This window comes from Rhinatrema bivittatum, chromosome 8 (assembly GCF_901001135.1).
Source record: "Rhinatrema bivittatum chromosome 8, aRhiBiv1.1, whole genome shotgun sequence".
Lineage (NCBI taxonomy): Eukaryota > Metazoa > Chordata > Amphibia > Gymnophiona > Rhinatrematidae > Rhinatrema > Rhinatrema bivittatum.
The window spans coordinates 129,525,392-129,539,012 of NC_042622.1; the positions used below are offsets into that span (position 1 = coordinate 129,525,392).

Sequence of the window (13,621 nt, forward strand, 5' to 3'; positions counted from 1 at the left end):
GGGTTTTTTGAGTAGTGGTGTGATCGCAGCATATTTGAAGGCAGCTGGGAAAGTGTTAGAAGGGATGGCTGCAGTGGAGATAGAACTGAGGAACAAGTAGTGAGTTTTGAGAAGGAGATGAAGTGTTGCATTATCCTCTGAATCCACCTCCTCCTTAAACAAGGTGTATTTTTTACCATCAGGGTCAGCTATCCAGAGTTCACCTTTTGGTGCAGATCTGTCTAATTTTTTAAAGACCTCAAATTATGAAATTTCAAAGAGGGCAACCTTGTTTGTTTCTTTTTCTTTTTTTCTGAGTATGATTTAAGTTTGGTAAAGAAGAATTATTTTAAGAATTTTCATGTTCAGTTTATGGGTTTAAGTGTGAGGATTACTCAGATCTTTCTAGAGCTATGCAGGAAAGAAGGAAAGGGTTCCTGGCTTTATGCCGGAAAACACTTGCTATAGGGGCGACCTTCTTTCTGAAATATCCTGGCAAACGCATTGTAAAATACAACAGGATTGTTTGTATTTTTTGTTCCAGAATAGTTAAAAACTTTCATTGACTTAAAAAAATTGTTGATACCGACTATCTTGTCTAATGTACCATCAATTTAATTGTAAATGACGTGAGTTACCATTTCCTCTTAATATAAGTCTCCTCCCCCTGAGCTTGTGGGCTAATGGATGAGTTTCGATTACCTAAATATTTTGTTCCTATTGTTTTTCTTTTACAAGTGTGTGCTTTGTTATGAAAATTTAAATTCAATATATATAAAGTTGAAAAAGAAAGGAGGAGGAGGACTTAAGAAGGGAGTCAATAAATGGTAGCTACCTGGAGTCGTAGTGGGGTGAATGGGCGAATGGAGTGGGCCTCAAAGGAACAATGGGCTTGAGGAGGAAGAAGGGACTGAAACCTACAGAAGGGGGAGAGTAGCAGTCTAACACCACCATCATGGCCTACTGGGCAAGGTGCATATGAGAAAAAATAACCTCCATGACAGCAGCAACTGCAGAAAAGTCCTTTGGGGAACGTCAAGTCTCAGTCAAGATGAGCAGATGAAGAGTATGAGAGAGAAAGAAGTCATGAATGTAAGCAAGCTTATTGGAAATTTGAGCGGCATTCCATAGGGATAGAGGAGGGGGATAGGGTAATGAATACATGCATATGATATTATATACATAGACACATGTCATTCCTTACATAAACATACAGAGTTCTCATGCTCTCTATCTTATGGACAGCACACACCCAGCCACAATCTCTCTCTCTCTCTCTCTCTCTCTCTCTGACACACTTAGAACCACAATATATGCAATCCAGCCAAAACCTCTCTCCCTCAAACGCATACATACAGTCTGGCCATCAGTGCCTTTGTGTTTCGCATGCTTTTGCTTTCATCTGTTTTCACCTTTCTTCTGACTTACATCCCCCTTTAGTTTCCACCTTACTCATTGCCCATTGACCAAGTTCCTCATCCACCTCTCCAGATTGCTCCTTCCTCCTCTTTTAGTCTCCCCATCTTAAGGCTCCCTCTCCTCTATTTCCCCTTCTTAAGGCTCTTCTCTCTCTTTTTCTACTTCCGGCCCTCCCCTCTCCAACATCACTCACCTCTTTGCTCCTCCTGATCCTCCTCACTGCCTTGTACTTCCCCTTTTGAAAGAGAAAGAAAGTGTGTGGGGGAGGGGGAGTCATGGGGACCCGGAGCCAGGAGATTATCGGACAATGAATCATATATCCTGGTTCTAATTGATTTAATGGTAGCATTCGACACAGTTGACCATACACTTCTATGCCACCAGCTAAGAGAAATTGGAATAGATGGAAATGTTAACAAATGGTTCTCATCCTTCCTAAAAGAAAGGACATTCCAAGTAAAAGTGGGTAATCAAATTTCAGACACCTTCCCTATCAATACAGGTGTCCTCCAAGGGTCAGCACTCTTGACCACACTATTCAACATATATCTGCTACCTATATGTTCATTACTGGCAAATCTAGGAATTAACTTCTTCCTATATGCAGATGAAATACAATTTTATAACCCATTTGACAAAACATTCCCAAAAACTGTGTCGTCTTTGTCAACATACATGAAGGACACACAAAAACTTTCTCAACTGAAACTAACTCTAAACCCCCAAAAAATTGAAATAGTTTGGTTAAGGAAAGTCAACATGATAATCAAACCACCAACCCTAGACCTGGGAATCACTAATATTAATCCCTCAGATCAAGTACGAGACCTGGGAATTCAGATCGACCAGAACTTCACTATGAAAAAGCATAAGCAAATTAATCAAAACAGGGTACTCCAAGCTCAGAATATTACATCGATTGAAACCCTTGTTATAACTATTCATGACTTCTGTACTGTCTTACAAATATTAATATATTCTAAATCAGACTACTGCAACTCTCTCTTACCAGGCCTTCTATCAAGTCTACTAAAACCACTCAGCTACTTCAAAATGCCTCTGCAAGACTCTTACTAGAAGCAAGGAAATTCGAGCACATCACCCCCTCACTGATTGCACTGCACTAGCTTCCTGTACAATCCAGAATTCACCATAAAGTTTTATCTCTAATATTCAGTATAATCACATTAACCCATGCTTATTAGGAGTGAAAATTCAACTCTACACACCACAGAGAGCCCTAAGATCACAAAACAAAGAACTGCTTATGGTATCTTCAACTCAGAACACACACCTAACTCAAATAAGAGACCAAATGTTCTCCATAGTGGGCCCCAAGTTGTGGAACTCTCTTCCAGAGTCAATACGCCAGATAACAGAAAGAATTTCAAGCGTGAACTGAAAACATGGCTCTTTAGAAAAGCATACGATTTAACATACGAGACCAATAATCTTATAACAACTACATCAGAGCCATAGATTGAGCGAGCAATAAGAAATGCATGATGTTATGCATACTGATATTAAGGGAAGGAGGAATAAGTAATGAATGATGTGATGTAGGATTAGAACCTGTATTCCTGTGAAATCGATCATGAAAACGCACAGATATGAACTAGAATATATAGTAGCTAGTGTAATTTCCTAGAATATTTATGACTATGAACCGGAAAATGTATACAGTTGGGTCTCGAACTAGAAGTTGAATGCTAACACACAGTATGTGGTCATTGACCATGAATATGTGTGCGGATCTTGTAAACCGTTGTGATCTTCGTTGGAGCGACGGTATATAAAACGCCTAAATAAATAAATAGACCCCTGAAGATATTCATGCTTCTCCCTCTCAGGCTCACAGAGATGTAGGGCTTGATCCTGGCCTGGGCATCAGTAGAATAAAGACAGGAGACAAACATTTGAGCAATGGATTTTATCAGATGCATGAGCTGGCACCAAGATTTTCTTCTTCCTGGAGGAAGGAGTAGAGAGGTCACAATCCAAATGTACCTATATTTATAGTTGTCTGTAAAAGCATTACTGGCCAGTCACTGCTAATGATCTTATTTGTACCCTGCTTATTAGAACAGCAAACAAATCCCCCACTTAATGGGCTGGGTCCTTTGTTCTCCTCAAAACACAAGTTGCTCCTTCTTGTCTCTGATAGCAGCACAATTTGTTTTTATGCTTGTGAATTTTATATTGATTGTCTTTCTGTTTGATGTATGTTATTTTCCATTGGTGATGGTTATGTATGTTTTTTTATAGGCAAATTTTGTAAGTTGCATGAAGCTTTTAATTGGACAAATGTCCCAAAACGGATAAATAAATAAGAAAACAGCAGCATTCTCTACTTACTGCTGCACCAAGATCAGGTCTCTCTTTCTGTAGCGTATCTTCCAATTAAGCAAGGCCCAGGCCAGGCTGCACTGTAATGTAAGGGATGGGGAGGGGGGAGGGGGGGGGGTGATGCAGACAGTGATCTCACCCTGGCCCTCTGCTGCCAACCAGATGGTGCTCCAAGCGTTGTGGCTGGGCTCCTCCTACCACTTTACAACTGCAGGCCCCTGCTTCTCCTACTATCTGCAGTGATGATTCATTTATGGGCAGGAGCGGATTGGCTTTGACACCAGTATTTCCTCTGCTATGCAATGTGCCCGCGCTCTGGTGTGCAGAGAGAAGAGCCTAAAGGAGACGGTACTGCGGGCTGCTGCTGGAGCCCAGGCCAGTGGTGGCAGCGGCGGCTGGAGAGATTCTACAAGCTACCGCCACCGGAACCCAGGCCGGTGGCGGCTGAAGAGTGCAGATATGCTGCAGGCCGCTGCTGGAGACCAGGCCAGTGGCGGCTGAAGAATGGAGAGTGACTGCGGATTGCTGCTGGAGCCCAGGCCTACTGGGCCAAAGAATGAGAAGAGGTTTCACGTGAGAGAGACAGCTTGGGTGTGTGTGAGTTGCAGCTTGTGGGTATATGTGTGTGAGAAGTAGGATGTGTGTGTGTGTGTGTGTGTGTGTGTGGAAAGCAGCTTGTGCCTGTGTGTGTGACTGAGAGGCAGTTTGTGCCTGGGTGCTGTGTGTATGTGAGAGGCAGAGTGTGCCTGGGTGAGAGGCAGCTTGTGTGTTTACACCATTCTTCAGTCTCAGGATGACTGGAAATCAAAAGTTCCTGGGTATGGAAAGCAGCATTTTTTTTTCTGATACATCAAATAACACCCAATAATTTTTTTTTTTTTTATCTACTCTTTCAAAATATTTTATTGGTGTTTAGGAAATTTTTAAAATAGTAATGTTTGAAATATTTGTTCTTTTTATTAGTATTCATTGATTTGGTTTTACTATTATGTTTTATATTTCTTAGTTTTTATTCGAAATTCTATGAGTAGTAATAATGTTTGTTTTTCTATTGTTGCACTGCATACAAAATCTGGCTTGATATATTTTCCAGTTTAGTTTTTATCTACACATTTCTTTTTATTCCTTATGGTCTCTTTATTCTGCATTTGATGAGTCTGTTTTATGTTCTGCACGTGTGATTGAGGTGAGGTATTTTGTTTGTGTGTAGTTTCTTTGTAGGGATCTTTAGAAGCCTGGCTTGCTCTGTTTTCCTAATAGGAGGTGATTTGGAGTTTTGGGGTTTTGCAGTTTTGCCTTTTCATAGGTAGGGTTGTTACTGTTTGAGTGCTGGCAATTAGTGATGTTTTGGTTTGGGAGGTTTACTATTTTGTAATTTAGTTAACTCATGGCTTTCTAAGAGCCAAACCTACACCCAACACCTATTACAAAAGGTCTAATATCATATGAGTTCCAGTTGCCTTGTTTCCTTTTTTGCAGGGTTTTCTGGTTGGTGCCACAGCAGTGCATGTAAATATAATATACATGTAAACTTTAATATAAATGCATCATTTTTAACTGTGTGTGGAGAGTTTGGGGCTGGGTGTGTGAGTATGTGGTGCAAGTCTGTAAGGTTTGCCTAGGTTGCCCAATACTCTTACACTAGTCTAGCTCTGGCTGCACTGGCTCGATATGGGAAAGCAGGATTCCATCTGGAGCTCTCCCCAGCCTCTCTCTTGGCCAGGATTATATTTTATTTTCTTTTTCTTAAGCCTTGGAGGAAGCTGGCAGCATGGATCACTTCTGGTTCCCCCTTCCCTGGAATTAGTTGGCAGAGCAGAGCCTACGGGATTATAAAAGCAGCATTCTGTGTGGCACACGGTCTATGAATGTGCTGAGGAGTGGCCCTGAGAAGTGGAAGCAAGCTACTGGCATAGTAAGGGAAGGGTGAGCCAGAAAGAAGTGCCTGTGCAGCGTTGGTGTTGGTATATCTTCTAACAGAGGTGGGCTTTGATGGGAGCAGCTGGCTATGGAATCAGTGAGTCTCTGGGAGAGAGAGGGTGCTGAGAAGAGAGACTGGGAAAGAGAGAGGAGGCTGAGGAAAGGCTGGCAACAAGTAAGAATTTTTACATATGATGTGGCAGTGCTGGGGCAGGAATGCACTTGCTGAGTGAGCACATGAGCAGAAGCACAACAGTAAATGTATGTGTGTCTGAGCCACTGGTTGGCAGTGTGGTTGACTCATTACTTGCAACTGGTTCAACATTTGATTGTTGGCAAGCAACTTTAACACCAGACCAGGATATATATATATATATATATATATATATATATATATATATATATATATATATATATATGGATGAAAGGGGGATTGCAGCTAATTTTGCTCTCCCTGGTCTAAGGTGTGCTGTTAGTTGTTTAGGAAAAATATGAAATTTGTTGGAGATTTTTTGTCTCAATTCTGCCAGGCTCCAGGTCACATGATGTACCTCTTTAGGTAAGATGTGTGGTTTTGGGAGCTGTTGAAGCATGTGCTGCACAGAAAGTGTACGGGTGAGTCACAGATATCCTGTGGGCCGGATTTGAAAAATCTCCCCCGGGCTGATATTTTCCTGCAATCCACCCCTGCTCATGTGCTATACTGAGGCCATAGTTGGGCTTCTTCTACTGAAGGTCCACTTATTGTCCATACTAGAGATTCTAAAAATAACAAACTGAGCCAGGGCATTTGGTGTATGACTCATTAAGGTAACTTTAATCATCTTCAGTTCTCACTTCTGATGAGGCCTTGCTTTGACACCTTTCTCCGGATTCCCTTGTTTACCATACTTTTGATACCCACAATAATGAACTTTTGCAAATTTGCCAGCATCCACTCATTACTTATCTCCTGCAGATCTCTACTGTGCAGTGTTAATTTCTTCTCTTTAACGTGTGTATGCTTTCCTTCTGGGTCCTAACTGTCCCATTGGAAGAAAGGACCTGTGCGGACCAGAAGGCAATGAGCCACTGCCTCTTTGGATGCAGCAATAGGTTTGAAAACTAAAAGGTCAGAAGAGGAAATTGGAGGACTGACATAGCTCCTGTACCAACCCAGTGCTGTACCAACCCAGGACGGGACTGCAGTCTTTGCAGATATCAAAACCTGCAAAGTCTTCAGTTCTGTCCTGGGTTAGTACAGCTGTTAGAGCTCTGTGTTGCACAGAGCTGCTGAACCTAACTGGTTAGATACGGCACCATATTTGTTGCCTGAAACAAGCAGCTCCTGCCCTTTCTGAGGACACTTGGGTTTGTTTTGGGTCCAGGGGAATCACAGGGAAAGAGGTGGAAAGAGTTTAGAAACCAAAAATCTTAGCAGTAATGTATACAGGGTACAGACACTTGCTGCATGTATTTTATCGTTTTCGCTTACACACAGAGCACAGGACTGGCATTTGCTCTGCCATTTGTGCCAGACACCTATCTTCAAAGCTGCATTTCAGTGGTAAAGAAGGAAATCCCTGCATGTATATTTAGGCCTAAAGCAACAACATGGGAAGGAGGGTTGTTTTGGCCTGGCAGTTTCCTCCTGCTCCTTTGATATACAGCTCAGTCAGAACCAGTGCCTCTTGAACTACAGCACCATGGGTCATCATTCACAACTACCAGGGGATTTTTCCCCTATTCTTTATCCCCTCCCGACTCCCTTAGCCCAGTCATTGCAGTAATAGTTCTCGACTGGGGGGCTGGACATCAGCAGGGTAAGATTTACTGAGGACTTTCTTAGCATTTCTTTGATTGATGAGGCATCACTCTGCTCCGCACATCAGAGAATCCCCTAGGGACGTGCATTTGTTTGAAACAACATAGGAAATGAAATGACACTTCCTATTTCATTTTATAATGTTTCAAAATGAAACAAAAAAACCCAATGAGATATCAGTGTTTTGGTTTTTTAATTTTGTTTTGGGGAAAAAAAGGGGGGGAAAACCCCTCAAGCCACCCCCTCATAAACTGACAGGAACTTCCTGGGCTCCCGCTTACCCTGTCCAGAGGACATCATTTCAAGAGGCCTGGGACTGGGCCTAGACCAAGGCCTGGGAAACAGGACCTGGCCTCCGGACAGGGTATCAGCATTGGGCCTGAGCTTGGGCCTAGGCTGAGGCCTCAGCGACAGGATCCAGTGTCTGGGCCTGGCCTTGGTGTCGGCGATAGGAACCAAGTGCCAGGCCCGGTTCTGGTGCTGGGCTCCTGTGGGGCCCACCCCACAGGAGCCCACCCACAGGGCCCACCCACCATTGAGGCCTGGGCCTAGGCCTTGACCTCAGTGATGGGACACGGGCTCTGGTCTGGGTCTAGGCCTCTGCAATCGGACCCAACCTCTGGCCGGTCCCGGCATCGGGTCTGGGTCTAGGCCTCTGCAATCGGACCCAACCTCTGGCCGGTCCCGGCATCGGGGTCTGGGTCTAGGCCTCTGCAATCGGACCCAACCTCTGGCCGGTCCCGGCATCGGGTCTGGGTCTAGGCCTCTGCAATCGGACCCAACCTCTGGCCGGTCCCGGCATCGGGTCTGGGTCTAGGTCTGGGCCAAAGCTGAGGTCTCGGCAATGGGACAGAATCTCGGGCCAGTTGTGTTGTCAGAACCCCCCCCCCCCCCCACGGACAAGGAAAGTGGGGTCTGGGGAGTTCCTGGCCCTGGCAATTTTTGGGAAGGGGGGGAGAGAAGTCACAGGGGAGCCTGGGGAGGTCCCTTTTTTGTTGTTTTTTTAAATTTGTATTTTGTTTCTGTAATCCATAGAAAGCAAATAAACATTAAATAAAATGATATCCTGGCAATAAAACCCAAAACAAAATGACATTTTTTTTCTGTGCACATTTTCTACTGGTGACTCACTCAACTGAAGGTGATTTGATCTTGATGTGGATTGGATCATTTTCAAGATGGTAAAACATTGAAAATGCTCCAAATCCATTTGTGGACCTGGTTTGTTTCCCCTTAGTTTTTTGTTTTGTTTTTTTTTGAGAGGGGGAGGGGTATATTCCTATTCTGCCAGTTAGCTTATTCTTCTCCATTAAAGTGTAACGCTACTTTCATTTTCTCCACATGAATAGATAAAAGGCTAGGCTAGTACTTCTCAGCTCTTGCTGTGACCCCTGCTCATCCATGTACAAGATGCTATCTATCTATGCTGATGCTCTGCAGTAGTGGCACTGATTAGCCATTCAGTGTCTGTTGACCCTGTGACTTCCTAATAATCCTTGTGCGGAGACCTGGCCATTTCGAGGGCATCATCCACTTCTGTGATTTAGCTTTTGTGCTCTGTGGGTATCTTTTCTCACGGCATAATTATCCTGCTTGTGCTTCTAAGTGTTTGTGCCCTGGCATTACGCACCCATTGTTCTGCCAGCTGTGCTGGGTGCATCGCCTGGCATAGGCTTGATAGTTTTTAACACTCTCTTGTCCTTCCATCAGAATTATTCAAAGCACAGTCTTTTGTGATGGATAATTTTCTAGAAAAGAGGGACCGACCATAGCAAAATGCTTTGCCAAAATACACTTTTTACTTTTGTTTTATGATTTTTATCCACTCCATGCACGTGTGGGGAGAGGGGGGGGGGGGGGGGAGAAGCTTTTGAGAAATTGGCCTCTCTCCTTATTCTTGTGGTTCCTGCTCTTCAAATACAAATCACATACCCTGCAGGTTGGTGCTTTTTAAAAATATCTTTTCCTTCTATATTCCCTCTCACAAGGAAATGAGCTGATAAGTGCTCTGGGCTGAATAATAAATACCCAGAACCAGAAAGTCTTCCAAAGGAAAAAATAACATCCCTCCCTCTCTCAGAGCTTCAAGAAGACCCAGTTTAAGGGGGTATATTTTAGGCCAGTCCTGGATTTCTGACAGTCCTAGCCTGATGCAATCTGGCTTCTGCAATACTGATTTCAAATGATAGAAGCAGGGACTACAAATCCCACAATGCAATGAGATATACCTTTAAAAACTAGACCACTTGTGGTTCATTGAAGCTAGCATCTTTTAAAGGCCAGGCCAGTAGCTTCTCTCCTTGAACTGGATCACTTAGTGGCTCTGCTCTCCCTTTTTCCCCACACCCCACCTCCCAGCATAACGAAACTTGCTGCTGATCTTAAGAGCCAAGCTAAGCTAGTCCTGGTTTTGAGTTCTCATTACACATGCAGTGCTGATTTCAAATGATAGAATCAAGGACTACACATTTCACAATGCATTGAGGTCCACATTAAAAAAAAAACCCCAGCTTCCCTTCTTGAATTGGGTCATGTGGAATCTCTGCTCCTCCCCCCCCATTCCACATGTGCTTAGAAGCTGCTCCATTTCTTCAGAGCCAAGCTGAGCCAGTTCTGCTGTTCTTAGAGAAGTTGGAAGTTTATGACCAGACTGTCTAGCTATCTGCTACAAGGAAAATCTCTCAAACTGTTATGTTATAGTAGCAGCTTGCTAATAGTACTGTCATCCAGATACATTAGATTATTTTAAATTAATTCAATATTTCCCTACATTACAATCAGGCCGATACAGAAAAACGCACGGGAGAGCTGGCGTGCGCCCAGGCCACTCTCCTTGGCGTGCGATTCAGGAGGGTGGCCTATGCAAATTAGGGCCCGCGGTAAAAGGAGCGGCGGCTGTCAGCGGGTTTGACAGCCAATGCTCAATTTTGCTGGCGTCTGTTCTCAAACCCGCTGACAGCCACGGGCTCGGAAAACAGACGCCAGCATAATTGAGCGTCCGTCTTCCGACCCGCGGGCCGATTTTTAATTTTTTTTTACTTTTGTGGCCTCCGACTTAATATCGCTATATTAAGTCGGAGGGTGTACAGAAAAGCAGTTTTTTCTGCTTTTCTGTACACTTCCCCGGCGCTGGCAGAAATTAACGCCAGCCTTTGGGCAGGCGTTTTCTGAAAGTAAAATGTGCGCGGGAATAACTAATAGGGCCATCAACATGCATTTGCATGTTGCGGGCGCTATTAGTTTCGGGGGGGTTGGACGCGCGTTTTCGACGCGCTTTTACCCCTTACTGAATAATGGGTAAAGCTAGCGTGTCGAAAACGCATGTCCAAATGCGGGTTAACATTGCGCTCCACCGGAGCGCACTGTACTGTATCGGCCTGAATCTAAATTAATGCATGGAATTTCACTAGAATTTGTTTCCTCATGCTGAAAAGATTTGCTGGATGTATAAATTAAAAAAAAAATTCAGGTTATTTATTTTATTTATGATTTGTTTTTAATTATTGATTGGCATACAGCATAAAACAGATCAAACTCCCTACCCATCCCCCAAAGGAAGCACATAGTGAAACATGCACAGGGATGCTAGTGCCTCCTATTAGTCTGCTAGGACAGGGGTTCTCAATCCAGTCCTTGGGGACACACCCATCCAGTTTTCATGATAACCACAATGAATATACATGAGGGAGATCTGCATACAATGGAAGCAGTGCAAGCAAATCTATCTTATGCATATTCATAGTGGATATCCTGAAAACCTGACTGGGTAGATGACATTACTTTAGTATAAAAGAAACTTGAGTAGAACATGCCCCGCCGGTATCTCGCAGGAGAGAGAAGAAATTATGACCCAAAGCGCCGTTGTCCTTTCCGGTTTTATGGTCAGAGCAGTGTTATAATAATAATGTGTTATATTATTAATCATTTTGTGTAAAGTTTCCAGGCATGTTCAACACTATATAGAGAGAGAGACATAAGAAACGGTTCCCACTCACAATCTAGTCAAGACAGACAGACAAGACTCACGGATAAAAACAAATAGGCTTTGAGTTAAAAAACGAGACCTCGGTCAGAGACGCACAGAGGAAAAGGGGCTCAGTGTTGAGGTTCAGATTTTTGTATTTGTTAAAATTAAAGTTTTAAAAAGGAGCAAAAGAGAAGCGCACTGACAGGCACGATCCAGGGGGAGCAGAAAAGGCAGTTCTGTATGTATGGGTGGACTGTGTGCGGGCAGAGCCGTGAGAGAGGCGCCCTCAGAGGGAGGAGGACCAGCTGTAGGCATTTGGAGGCCTCCGCAGGGTTAAAAAAAAAAAAAAAAGCAAGTTTACACGCTTTAAAAGCCAGAGGAAATTCACATTTGTTCTTCCTGCTTCTGCCTCAGAATGAGGGGGTGAAGGAAACAGCCTGCAGAGGTTCTGCCTCTTTCAGACAGATCACTGTTTAAGGGCAGCCAAGAGATGACGGGGCAAGAAAGAGAGTCGCAGAGGAGAAAAGAATGACGGACTGCAACAAAGGGCTTCTCCGCCCGCGAAGTTCCGGAGACCTGGCGGAGGAGAGGAGCAGGCCTCTGCTCAGAAAGGGGGGTGAAGGAGGAGACGTACCAGAACGCACAGAAAACGGGCACAGCCCTGCCAGCATCTCTGGTCCGGAGTAACTCCCTGGCTTCTTGCCTGGAAAACTTGTGCACGCTCTCTGGATTGTAATGATCTTAAGACATAGGAGGGGGCCTGTGATCGCGGCGCGGGGATTTGCTCAAACAGCGCAGAGATCTGTGATTAATCAGGTAAGGACGGGCAGAATGATTTTAGAGAAGCCATCGGGGACGCTTTGTTGGGCTTTTAGAGCAGGAGGAATTATGACGAGGCTGCTTGGACGTGGGAGTTCAGGTGCAGAGGCCTTACATTTGAGCGAGGTTTGGAAACGGGCTCTGTACGTAGAAAGTCAGCTGTATAAACTTTAGAACCACTCAACAGAAGCAACACCTTTCGATATTTCCCTCTCTAATAGTGTTTACACTTTGTTTGTGTGAGTAAACTTTAGAACCTACAGGTATGTGTGGAGTATGCGTGTTTATTCCAAAATTAGTGTATATGTGTGCTGGCTACATAGTTATGCAGTTGGTTAGGTTGAAAGACCAGAGCACCACTTAGTCCAGTCTTAACACAGCTTTCTGTACACGGTAAATCCAGGGGAAGGGGATACGAATATGTGCATGGGTAACCAATTCTATGGCCCTTGAAGAAATTATTTCCTGACCCCAAATATGGCGATTTTGGCTCAGAATCACTGGATCAGTACTTTTCCTCTAGCACTCGATGAGATTTGCTTGGATTTTAGTAAAGCTTTTGATACAATGGAGGTATATGCAAATCTGATCATGCATATATTCATTGTGGATATCCTGAAAAACCTGGTCCATTTGTGGTTCGAGGACTGGAGTTGGCCACTCCTGTGCTAGAGGAAAAGTTCTGATCCAGCGATTCTGAGTCAAATCGCCATATTTGGGATCAGGAAAGAATTTCTTCCACTGCCATAGAATTGGTTACCGATGCGCATATTGGGTTTTACCTTCCCCTGGATTTACCATTCCCGTTTCCAGGGATCTATTGAACATGGCTTTCAGTGGACCTGCCAACACATCTGAGCTCCCTCAGTATCCTGGGGTGTATCCCATCCGGCCCCATGGCCTTGTCCACTTTTAGGTTTTTCTAGTTCTTCCCATACATTCTGTTCTGTAATCAGAGTTTCGTCTACTCCAGTGGTCCCCAACCCTGTCCTGGGGGCCCACCAGCCAGTCAGGTTTTCAAGATATCCATAATGAATATGCATGAGAGGAAATGTGCAAATTTCCTCTCATGCATATTCATTATGGATATCTTGAAAACCCGACTGGCTGGTGGGCCCCCAGGACAGGGTTGGGGACCACTGGTCTACTCCACCCCTATCTACCATCTTGTCAATCAGCGATGGTCCTTCTCCATCCTTCTTTAGTGAACATGAAACTGAAGTATTTGTTTAATATTTCTGCCATTTCTTTGCTCTCTCCACACATTCAGGCCGATACTGTAAAGTGCGCTTGGCTGAGCACACCTGCAGTTGGATGCATGTTTTCGATGTCTGTTCACTACCTCTTATACAGTAAGGGGTTTAATA

General features: G+C 44.0%; 1 protein-coding gene across 3 annotated transcripts in view; it reads left to right on the top strand.

The window, feature by feature from the left end:
• The window catches only part of AKNA (AT-hook transcription factor), a 123,023-nt gene that overhangs the window by 5,036 nt on the left and 104,366 nt on the right, over positions 1-13,621 (top strand). For 2 of the 3 annotated variants that reach the window (XR_003858109.1, XM_029611373.1), the window contains exon 1: positions 11,832-12,251. The exons of the other annotated variant lie outside the window; for it this stretch is intronic. The gene's annotated coding sequence lies outside the window, so the exon portion shown is untranslated. Of the gene's footprint in view, positions 1-11,831; positions 12,252-13,621 lie in introns of those variants that run through there. 3 annotated transcript variants of the gene reach the window in all.